Source organism: Tamandua tetradactyla, chromosome 6, assembly GCF_023851605.1.
Source record: "Tamandua tetradactyla isolate mTamTet1 chromosome 6, mTamTet1.pri, whole genome shotgun sequence".
NCBI lineage: Eukaryota > Metazoa > Chordata > Mammalia > Pilosa > Myrmecophagidae > Tamandua > Tamandua tetradactyla.
In genome coordinates, this window is record NC_135332.1 from 119,031,842 (window position 1) to 119,043,648 (window position 11,807).

Consider the following 11,807-nt stretch of genomic DNA (forward strand, 5'->3'; position numbering starts at 1 on the left):
CTGTTCTGAATGCTGGAGATAAAGAATTGAACAAAATCCAGTTTCTTATTTTCTGGTCCACTATTACTCTCTGTTAAAAAAAAATAGTATTCTCAGACCTGTAGCTTATCCCTTTTCACTTCATGAATTGGTTAACAATCTTCTTTGGAAGACTCAGAGTTATTATAATTTAAAAACTTAATTTGTTTTTGTAAACAAATGCTTCAGCGTTGGGCTGTGCAATGAACTTACTCTCACCCAGTTCTTAGCTCTTAGTCTATCTGTAACAAATGTTCTTTGCATAGTCCAAAGAAAATATAAAAAGCATTTGTCTTATAGTAGAAAGCCCATGAAAATATTCACATCAAAAGACTAAAGCAACAATAGTCAGAACATAAAAAAGCCTTACAATCTTGATTGTCCATTTCAAAAAGTGAACCTAAATCTTTCTGTCCTTTACTATTTTATTTGAAATGTCAAACAATTAAGGAGAAATTTCCAACAACTTATTTTTAAACTGAAATTAAACTTTGGAGAAGATCTTCATTCTTAACACATGAACCAAAAAACAAATGTTATATAGCCTAAGGGTTTACATTGGATCCTAGTTTGAAATTTATTATATATTTCTTACATAATCAAAAATCATTAGAAATATTTCACCAGGAAAGCTTAAATGTATTGCTGTGAATAAAAACGAACAGAAGACAACTTTCAAGAAAAGAGAAGGGAAAGGAATTAGAGGAGCATACTTTTATAAGTGCTTGGAAAACAAAGATGCTTGGGATATTTTGTTTTACTCCAAGTTAACAGATTTATATTAGAGAATTTTAAAAAGTACTATCTATGCTTGTAGGATAATCCTCATTCATTTGCTTGATGCCAAACTGAAACACAAGGCAATTGCAGATGTAGGGGTAAACACTTAGGAGCGACCAAAAGCTGATGGGTCTGTCATCAGGGTTTGCTGACAGCGTTCATGGTTTCAGGGCGTGAGAGGATTCCAATGTCTGGAAGATCAAAAATGGTGGAAATCAGTTCTTGGTTGACAGAAAATAGACAGTGGTCTGGGATTAGACAGGCGTAATAGAAAAAAAATGACGGTTAAATGCAGAAGAGATTAAGAGTCTGGTGAGGCCGCCCTCCCTGCCCCTCTTCCTGGGATATGACTCCCGGGGGTGTAAATCTCCCTGGCAACATGGGACAGAAATCCTGGCAGGAGCTGGGACTCAGCATCAAGGGATTGAGAAAACTTTCTCGACTGAAAGGGGGAAGAGAGAAATGAAACAAAATAAAGTGTCAGTGGCTGAGAGATTTCAAACAGATCAATAGGTTATCCTGGAGGTTATTCTTATGCATTATATAGGTATCCCCTTTTCAGTTTAGGTGTGTTAGAGTGGCTACAGGAAAGTATCTTAAACTGTAGAGCTGTGTTCCAGTAGCCATGTTTCTTGAAGTTGATTATATAATGATACAGCTTCTATAGTGTGACTGTGTGAATGTAAAAATCTTGTGTCTAATGGCTCCTTTTATCTAGGGTATGGACAGATGAGTAAAAAATATGGATAAGAAATAAACAAATAATAGGGGAAATAAAGGTTAGGATAAATTGAGTAGCTTGTAATACTAGTGTTCAATGAAAGGGAGTGGTAAGGGGTATGACGTGCACACGTTTTTTCTTTTTTCTTTTGCTGGAGAGATGCAAGTATTCAAAAAATTGATCATGGTGATGAAAACACAACTATGTGATGATATCGCGAGCCATTGGTTGCAGCCATGTCAAGAATGTTTTGCATGTTTATTTGTTGTTTACAATAAAAATATAAAAAAAAGAATCTGGTGATGGTTATCTGTAATGTCAAGGTGGAGTCTGCAGGTGCAGCTGCGCTGTAAGCTGTGTGGGACAGACACAACCAAGACAAAGGTGCTGTGTACCTCTTCTGGTCTATGAGTTGATCACTACACCTTTTTTTTGTTCATTTTACATAATCAAATGAAATGCCTGATCTTCATACTGCTTCATACAAAAGAGAGGTAGTAGTTCAATGTTGTTTGGTGTGAAACCCACCTAAGGTTATCTAAAGGGATTTTGGGTCCATTCTAATGCAACATCTACTTTGAATTTGTTTTAGCCCTTAAGAGACTTGTTTCTTTGACTATTAATATCTTTATAATTTAAAAATAATTCTTTATTCACTTTGTCTATAAGTACTTACATGATTAATGCACAAGAATAAACACACACATTGTATATACATATTAAAAACCATTTAAGTATGATCACCAGGCAAATAACTTACCCCTTACATTTGTATTATTTCCTTCGATCTGTACACATTTTATTCCCACACAATAGCACAGAAGATATAAACTTAAAATTGCAGAATTTGGCATATACTATAATAAATGTGAAGATTTTACAAACCTTCACATTTATACTATAATAAATGTGAAGATTTAAAACTAGAATATGAATTAGGAAATTCTTTATATGCTCTTTACCAATAGGTTTTATTAAATATAACCTTAATTGAATATGTTGAATTGTTTTTCTTCCTGTATATCCTGTATATCAAGTATAATAAATGCTTTCCTTATTTCCATTGAAGAAGTGTAACCATCCTGAAAGGAAAGAAGGAATATTCCTTCCCAGTGAAAAAAATAATTAGACCAACCCACAGATAATTTCCGCTGGTTCTAATGGCACGTCCCCAGCTCTTTTGGTCAATATGATGCTGTGTTTGACAGTAGCCTTCAGTGTAATACTGCCAGAAAAAGCCCGGCTGGGCCTGCATCAGCCAAATACTCCTCCATGTCCTCACACACTGAGTAAATCTTTGCTTATTGGCAGCTTTACCCACTGGTTGGAGCTCTTGGCTGGAAAGGAGAAAGAGAGATAGATGTGAAAACTTGAGCTGGGGTGCAAGGGGAAGCGATGGAAAAGTTCAGAGTAAAAAACAAGGGAAAAGGATTTGAAAATTCTTTTCCTCAAAAATTAAAAAAAAAACAAGAGGTGTGTGTGTGTGGGGGGGGAGGGATTTATAGAACAAAGAGCCAAAAGAAAGAAATATTCATTCATGATTCAGAGCTATGCATGCATTATTTTCATAGATGTTTAAAATAAAGCTATCCAATGAAAACTGTGTTTAAAATATTAATAATACTGACTTTTTCACAAGTGCACTTCAGGAAAGAAATGTTCTTAATGAGCAGCCAGATGAATGTTTACTTCCCGTGGGGGAAATGTCACCATAACAGACTAGGCGCTGCCATCTTTGTTCTTGTGAATTTTTTAGCTGGAGTTTATTGGGTATACTGTTCTCCTTCCAAGTCAGTTTCAGATGTGCACAGATAAATGTACACTGACCATCATATTTATTTATCCACTAAAAAAAAAGTACTTGTGTTACTTTGTTAAAGTGTCAGATTAAGAAGGCTTAAAGCTGAAGGGATGTTAGAGAATATTTTTTCCTGGGTCCCCCAATCCTAATACAGAAGAAATGAAAGAAAAACTATATCCAGTATGAAAAATAAGTCTTTAAATTTGTCTGCATTGAGAAAATTTAGTTCTAATGTAACTTTATAACCTAAACGAAGCATAATTGATTTCTAGAATAATATAACTAACACAACACAAATAAAATAGATAAAGCCTACGCATTTTCATTTTTGGAAAGATGGCAGTGTTAATCAAGAAAAACGAATAAGCCCTCGCAAGAAATAAAAATATTTTTTTCTGGAATACCATTGAAAATAACATATAAAGTTAAACATTTTTTTAATTATCAATGCCATCATATTTCCTATCAGTGTATTTTTTAAACACAGGTACAATTTATTGAGGTATGGTACAGTAGGTTCAAAATCTGGCTTCGCCACTTATTGTGTGACCTTGAACAAATCATATGATCCCTCAGGATCTCAACTGTCTCCTCTGTACAGTGGAAATGATCATAGCACCTACCTCATGTATCAAATGGCTGACATATGTGATATGCCTGAACATACTAAGGATGGGACAGTGCCAGCGCATAATAAGCACTCAACATATGCTCTTATAATTACAATTATTTTTAAGCGTGCCCCTTGTATAGGTGGAATGTGTATAAGTATTTGAACTTATGTGTAAATGGAACAACAAACGATAGTGTCTTGCAACATAAACAAATGATTAGACATATACAGATGGAGGACGCAAAAACTCACCAGTAACTATCTTTCAACCAAATTTTTCTATAAAGAAATTAAGCAGAAGAGGATACAAATGTAACTTTTTGTAAGGAAGCACAAATTATACAAAGAAAGATTTAGATATTTGGGTAGGATCTGATGGACCATGTGAAGGATAAAGGAAGACAAAAGGTGAAACTAGGATCAATGAAACAGTAAGGTATAAAATAAAGACTACCAAGGATTTTGGCAAGTTACATTTGGCGGCAGAAAAACACAGATGACAAATGAATATGATGGTACAGGTATCAGGGATTTAAAGATCCTGGTCTAAGATCGGGTAACAAGTAAATAAACATGTCCCTGCATACCAACAGTAGGCCAGATACAGCTGGAGAATCAATGAGTTGAGAAATCAAATAGAGGAATTCTCCCAGAAGGCAGCAAGATAATACAAATTTTAAAAGCATAAAAGAAATGCTAATTGAAAATAAGGACAGAGAAGCAAATACATACGTTCACATGCAAATTAACCTATAATTGCTATTCAGAAAAAGAGAAAGACAAAAACAGAAAGAACTATTTGAGGAAACAATAAAATAAAATTTCCTAGAATTAAAAAAAAATTGAAACCTTTGAGATTGCAAATATTCAGAGAATGTCAAAAAGGAGAGAGGAAAATCCACCACTATGATAATGAATTTTATTTTTATTTATTTTTTCTTAGAAAGCTAAGCCTTTTAATTTTTTCTTTTACTTCTCTTGTACATGTTAGACATTACCATATTTTAAACTTTGTTGTATTAGTGTTAAAAAGAAAACTGAGGAAAGTATAAAAGCATTTTTTACATCCAAATTAATTTAGTTTATTTTTATTTAATTAATTTATTTTATTTTTATCAAATTAATTTTGATAAAATAATGACAAATTTTTCAATGTGTTGAGCCTAAATTCTTCATGACAGATTAATTACTAGATATTTGAAATTAATTATATAATTTAAATGTTATACTGGAAAGTCTTTGCTTATGACAGTCTGTTTTGTGGCATAGGTTCTAAAGGTTTATAGTCAAAATATGAGAATTCATACAGTAGAATATTTATTTGCATATTAGAAAATTAAATTTTGAAATCAAACAATTTTAGCATGACCTAAGACTTCAATTTTTAAACTTTTATCTCAGGAATATGACATAGAAAATCTTTAGTCATTCAAGAGGAATCTCCTCAATTCTTTAATATTTCCTTTGACAAAGAGTTTTAATATCTCTTATGATGATAATGAATTTTAAGTATGTCAAAGTCAAAGAGAAAATGCTAAATATTTCCAGGGAGAAAGAGAAAAACTCTTACAAAAGGACAAGATTCAGGTGGACACCAGGCTTTTCAATAAAACACTGGATGCAGTGTTTTGTTGTTTTTGTTTTTGTTTTTTTCTTTTTTAGTTTTGAAGGTATTCTCAGGCATACACTAAAGATACACCAGAATTAACAGTCAGAAAATTAAAGACAAGGCAAAAATCTTTAAAGCAGCCATAGAGAAACAATATATTACTTAGAGGAGAACATCAACTCAAATGGCAGCACATGCCTCATCTGAAATAATAAGACCAGATGGAAGTAACACAATATTTTCCAAGTATTGAAAGAAAAGAACTGTCTACCATGAGTTCTATGACTGACAAAAATACCCATCTGGAATGAAGTGGAAGAAAGGACATTTTCAGATGTGGGAAAATGAAGACGATTTGTTGCTAGAAAACTTCCCCTGAAATAACGGCTAAAGAAAATTCTCTAAACAGAAAGGAAATGATAATAGAAGAAGATTTAGAACATCAGAAAGTAATGAACAACGTTTGAATCAATAACAATAGGGCTTTTAAAACATAAAGAAAACCATACCTGCCAAATTTTGTGGGATTCTGGTAGAGCAGTATGTGGAGAGTTCTTATCTCTAAATGCTATAAATATGTTTATTAGGATAAAAAAAATTGAACAGGATGCACTAAGCATTCATTCAGTAATTAAGAAAAAGAGCAATAGAGCAAGTTAAAGAAGTAAGAAACCAGGAAAGAATAATAATAATGAAAGAAACCAATAGTAAAAAGGAACAAAAAAAAATCTTGGATTAGATAAACAAAACTTGACAGTAACGTAGAACTTTGTCAAGAATGATGATCAGGAAAAAAGAAGGCAAATGAAGAAAAAAATTTGATTAAAAAAAAACTACTAACATTGGAAAAACGAAATTATATTCCTAAAACAATACAATGTTACTTTCAGTGAAAGAAATAGAGAATCTGACAACTTTAATAAGTAATGAAGAAATTTAAATGGTACTCAATCCCCCCCTCCCCTGAAATAGCTGTTCTGGGTATTTTTTTTAGATAAATTTTACCAAAACTTCAAGGAAAATGTAATACAAGTGAATCCAAGAAGTAGACAGTGTGTGGATTCCACCAAGCTCATGTTATGAGGCTAATGACTATTTGATTCCAAAACCTGGTACATGGGGTGAGATGAACCATGGGGCAGTGTGCTCTAGTCACCAGCTAGAATCAACAGCTAGAGTACATGACACAATGGGTGGAACTTAAAAGCAAAGAGGTACAAAAGAATGGAAAAAACCAGGATGAGGTATATCATACCATATGTTTATAAAATTAAAAATAAATGTACAAAATATATAAATGCAAGGAACAGTGCACATTTTGCAAAGACAAACAGAATGAATCGCATTGGAACAACTGCTGGTAGTGGAGAAGAGACTGGATGGAGGGGTGGTAAATAAAACAGGAGAAAGGTTTCACTTTGATTAATGATGATGGTAAGCCAAGAATTAATGGATAAGAGTAACTCAATTTTCTGCACCTGCAGCTTTAAAAAAGTTTATATTATTAGCATGGATTCCAAAATACATCATTTATACAGAATGTAGGCAGCTACAAAGTATTTCATTTAGTTTTCTAACTGATTAACAGGAATATAGAAGAACGCAATGGACAAATCATTCAAGTATTTATTGTAGTATGGTTTCTAGCTTATGAACCAAATGCAGTTTGGATAATATCGGAAATGTATCCTAAATATCTACAATAAAGAAGTAAATAAGGGCCCTGGCGAGCCCTGGGTGGTGACTTGTCACCCTTGACTGCACTGTGTTCCCTGGCTGTGTTTTCTCCCCTGTAACTCCAGTCACTTGAACTTGGGCTGTGGTGGGAGGGAAGGCACCACAGTCTGAGTCCTGGAAGACTGCAATTCTGGGCTGCAGGTGTCTGGTTCGGAATACTGAGGATACTTACGAAGAAATAGCTGGAAACTACTGAAAGGAAATTGAAAATGGCACATCAGCTACGCTAGGTCTATAACAGGAAAGGTCACAATTCGATATTTTTGTTATGGATGCCTTTTAACATCTGTAACCTGGCCACCCTTGTTCTTTATTTCAACTTCATTGAAATGACTGAGCCACTGAGGAAAGTGCCGTCAATGGGTCTGGACTCCATGGGCCATTCCTCTCAAAATTCTACCTTCATTTTGCTTCAGGCCCAAGTGGCATATGAGAGCCACAGTTCAAAGCAAATAAGATTGGTGACATGACACATCATCAAATTGATGATCCAGGAAAAGACAGTGTGAAATTCTCCCCTGAATCAGATAGGATTTTTAATGAACACAACCAGGAGTTGAGAGATTTGGCCTATCAGAAACAAGCCTTTAGTATGCCTATTAGTGACCACTTGGGCTACTGTAAAGATGTGCCAAATACAAGGGATGCAGTATGTAAAGAAAAGTCTTACCCAGCTGATCTTCCAGTTACTAGTGTTATTTGCTTCTACAATGAAATTTTCTCTGCCTTTCTCTGGACAGTGCATAGTGTCATAGATCGAACTCTAGCACATCTTCATGAAAGTATCCTAGTGGATGATGATAGGATTTGGATGATTTGAAAGAAGAACTAGATGATATCAAAAACATCATCCTGGAACAACTAAAGTTTAATAAGAAGCCTGAGGAATTGATTTGAGGTCCAATGATTGGAGCAGCACATGCTACAGGAGAAACTTTTGTATTCCTAGATAGCCACTGTGAAGTCATTGAGATGAGGCTACAGGTTTTGCTGGAAGTGGCCCAGGAAGACTGTAAAATCACCGTGTGCACAGTGATTGATATCATCAGTACTCATATGCTCTCATACAGCTCATTTCCTATTTTATGAGAAGGACTCAATTGGGGACTACGCTTTAAATGGGATCTTGTTCTTCTTTCTGAGTTAGAAGGACCACAAAGAGCTACTGCACCAATAGAGTTGCCTACAATGGCCAGAGAATTGTTTGCCATGAGCAGACACTGTTGCAATGAACTAGGACAGTATGACAGTGGCATGGATATCTGGGGAGGAGAAAATTTGGAAATATCATTTTGGATCTGGATGTGTGGAGATATGCTCTTCACCATCCCTTGCTCTAGAGTAGGACACATATTTTTTTGGAAAAGGTAACCATATGGATCTCCTGAAGACCAGGACACCATGACACACTCCTCTTTGAGGCTGTCACATGTACGGTTGGATAAATATATGGAACAGTATTTTTTCTTAAGACCTGATCCAGAGACCAAAAGACATGGAAATACTAGTGAGCATGTTGAATTGAGAAAGAAGTTGGGTTATAAATCATTTAAATGATATTTGGATAATATTTACCAACAGATGTAGATATCTGGGCCCAATGTCAAAGCACAACAACCCGTTTTTATTAATAGAGGGCCCAAATGCCCCAAAGTCCTTCAACATGGAAGGCTCTATCACCTCCAGACCAACAAATGTCTGGTGGCACAAGGTCGCTCAAATCAGAAGGGACTGTAGTGCTTAATGTGTATAACTATAGTGACCCAAATCAGATCTGGGTTTATAATGAAAGCATGAATTGGTTTCCAATAATCTCCTTTGCTTAGATATGTCAGAGACTCGCTCAGTCAAACGCACCACAACTCATGAAGTGCCGTGGGTCAGAAGGGTCTCAGCAACGGACCTTGGGAAAGAAGAATCAGCTCTACCAGGTATCAATCTGGCAGTGCCTGAAAGTTGTTGATCCACTGAGTCACAACGGCTATGTTGCTATGGTGATTTGTGATGGCTCCTCCTCAAAATAGGGGCATTTGACAGGTTAAGGTGGAGACCTCAGACTGGTACAGTGAAATTCACTAGGCTTTCCAAAGAATATTGATGGTACAAGAAAAACCCTGAGGTGATGTTTTATTTGGATAGAACCATCTTTGAGAGAATGAGCATATACTTTTTTTAATGCTGTGGAGATGCTTGTGAAGATTAGCAGAGGTAAAACAGCAGATACATTAGAGATTGAAGTATTGTGTTACCATCATAAACGAAGTACATGTCACCAAGATATTTATGTTGTTTCTAAGCTGCTGTTAAGGACTTTCTTGTGTACAGAATGTAATTTCACCTTTAGAGACTTGGGTTTGTACAAAGAACCAAATGCAGGAGATTGGCATTTCTGTTAAAATTCATTTATGCTTCTTTTTAATCCCTTTTAATGATGGAATGACATTTAGTAGGAACATTGTCATGATTTTCTTTCTCAGAAAACCTCATAGGAGACTAGTTATATTTTTTATTTACTCTCATCATTGGTTTAATGTGCCCTAAATAGATCATTTTAAAAGGCTTCTTGAATCCACTTTACTTTTTAACTTCAGAAAACAACATTTATAAGACAATATTTAAGAAGCAAGTAAGCATTTTATAAATTATAAAATTGATGACTTATGATACTATCTACATTTAAAATAAAGGGTCCTTTTGATTACTATAAAAAAGAAATAAATGAGATATATAAATCCCATTCCTTTTAAGCATACATACTTCAATGAGGAAATAATAATGCCAAAATAATAGTTACATAAAAATTCTGAAAAAAAAAAGTTCAGTGGGAAATATTGAGAGACAAATAATTAAGAATCTCCAATACTCCGAAGAATAAAGAAAGCTGAAGTTAATGCCATGTCTACTGACTTTAACACCAGACTCCTGGAAGCTTCTTAACAAAATAAAAAATTTTTTTCTTTAGCAATAAAAGTATAATTTGAAAGCTGTGTAAGCTTGGCATATTCAAAGGATTGTTTTTTTTTCTCAATTATCCATCCATTCTCCTTGCAAGCTTTTGCATCTGCTCCACGGCACTTGGAATTGGGGTGTTAGCTGTCCTAATTTAGAAAGACTTGTGAATGAAGGAACATTGCATATTTGCCTACTTCCTCTTTTCTTTTTTCCTTTCTTCCTCTCTTTCCACTCTCACTTCAGTAAGATATGCAACTGCTGCATTCATTTTTTTTTTGTTTTAATAGACATTGGATATTATTAAAATATTTGTTTGAAGGATATTATAAGTGTGTGGTTTAGAGCAAACCCGGTCAGTGGTAACATGCGCTTATTGCTTCATTTCGTATGAAAAAATAAAAATATATAAAGGTAATTTAGACCATATGAAAACTACTTCCAAAAGTCCACAAAATGGTAATGTAGCTTTCAGTTCAGCAATATATGGAACTACTTTGTCATTCCCATTTTGGGGGTTGGGAAGCTAATTAACTGTAAAGCTTGTATTTCATTCTGATTTAGGGTTTTTGGAATTATTACTCCAGGAAGTAAGGATAAATAAACAGAGTAGTTTAAATTCTTAAACTCTTGCATCTTGTCAACTTATACTCACTGTAACTAGAAATCATAAGGCACTTGAGAGAGACAAACAGAGTGCCTCAAACAATATTGATGTTTATGCCTCTTCAGAACAGTCTAGAGGGGGGCAGCAGCCCAGCACAGGAAAGTAGTTCTGACTTCATTTAAGGAACAGGTTCCTGTTGAGATTTTTATTATTACACTACTTTTGTGATGTTTTCCCCATCTGTATGGTTAAATCTGTGCCACTTTCATGAGCACATTTCAGTCCATCTGAAGAGGAAAGGACAGGACTGAGGGTAAGCAACCTGCCTTCCAAATGGTGATAGGTAGGAATTTCTCCTTCACTTTAGCTAGCATTCCATTAGTCTGCATGTACTCACATGGCCATTCCTAGCTTTATGGGAAGCTGGGAGATGTAATCTTTATTTGGCCGGCCAAATGCCAGGCTAAATCTCTATTACTAGATATAATGGTTGGGTTCAGGTGTTACCTTGGCCAGGTGCCCAGTTGTCTCGTCAGGCAAGCACTGGCCTAACCATTACTGGGAGGATATTTCATGGCTGATTGATAAGCTAGAGGCTGGTTTATTAAATCATCAGTCAGTTGATTGCAGCTGTGGCTGATTACATCTCTGATCAATTAAGGGTGTGTCTTCAACAATAAGAGAATCCAATCAGTTGGATTTGATCCAATCAATTAAAGACTTTTATGGGAGAAGAGAGAATTTTCACTGCTTCTTCTTCAGCCAGCCAGCCTCTCCTATGGCATCCATCTAGACCCCTTTTCACAGTTGCCAGCCTTTCAGCCTGCCCTGTGGATTTTGGACTCTTAGGTCCCCACTGTTGCATGAGACACTTTTAAAAATCTCATATTCACGGATATCTCCTGCTGGTTCAGTTTCTCTAGAGAACCCTGACTAATGTATGGTAGAGACTGGCTGGTTGTTCGGCAAACC

The 11,807-nt window shown here is 35.2% G+C and overlaps 1 pseudogene; it reads left to right on the forward strand.

Moving 5' to 3' along the window:
- Positions 1–1,821: 1,821 nt before the first annotated feature.
- Positions 1,822–9,303, forward strand: LOC143686815 (polypeptide N-acetylgalactosaminyltransferase 11-like; annotated as a pseudogene).
- The last annotated feature ends 2,504 nt before the right edge of the window (positions 9,304–11,807 follow it).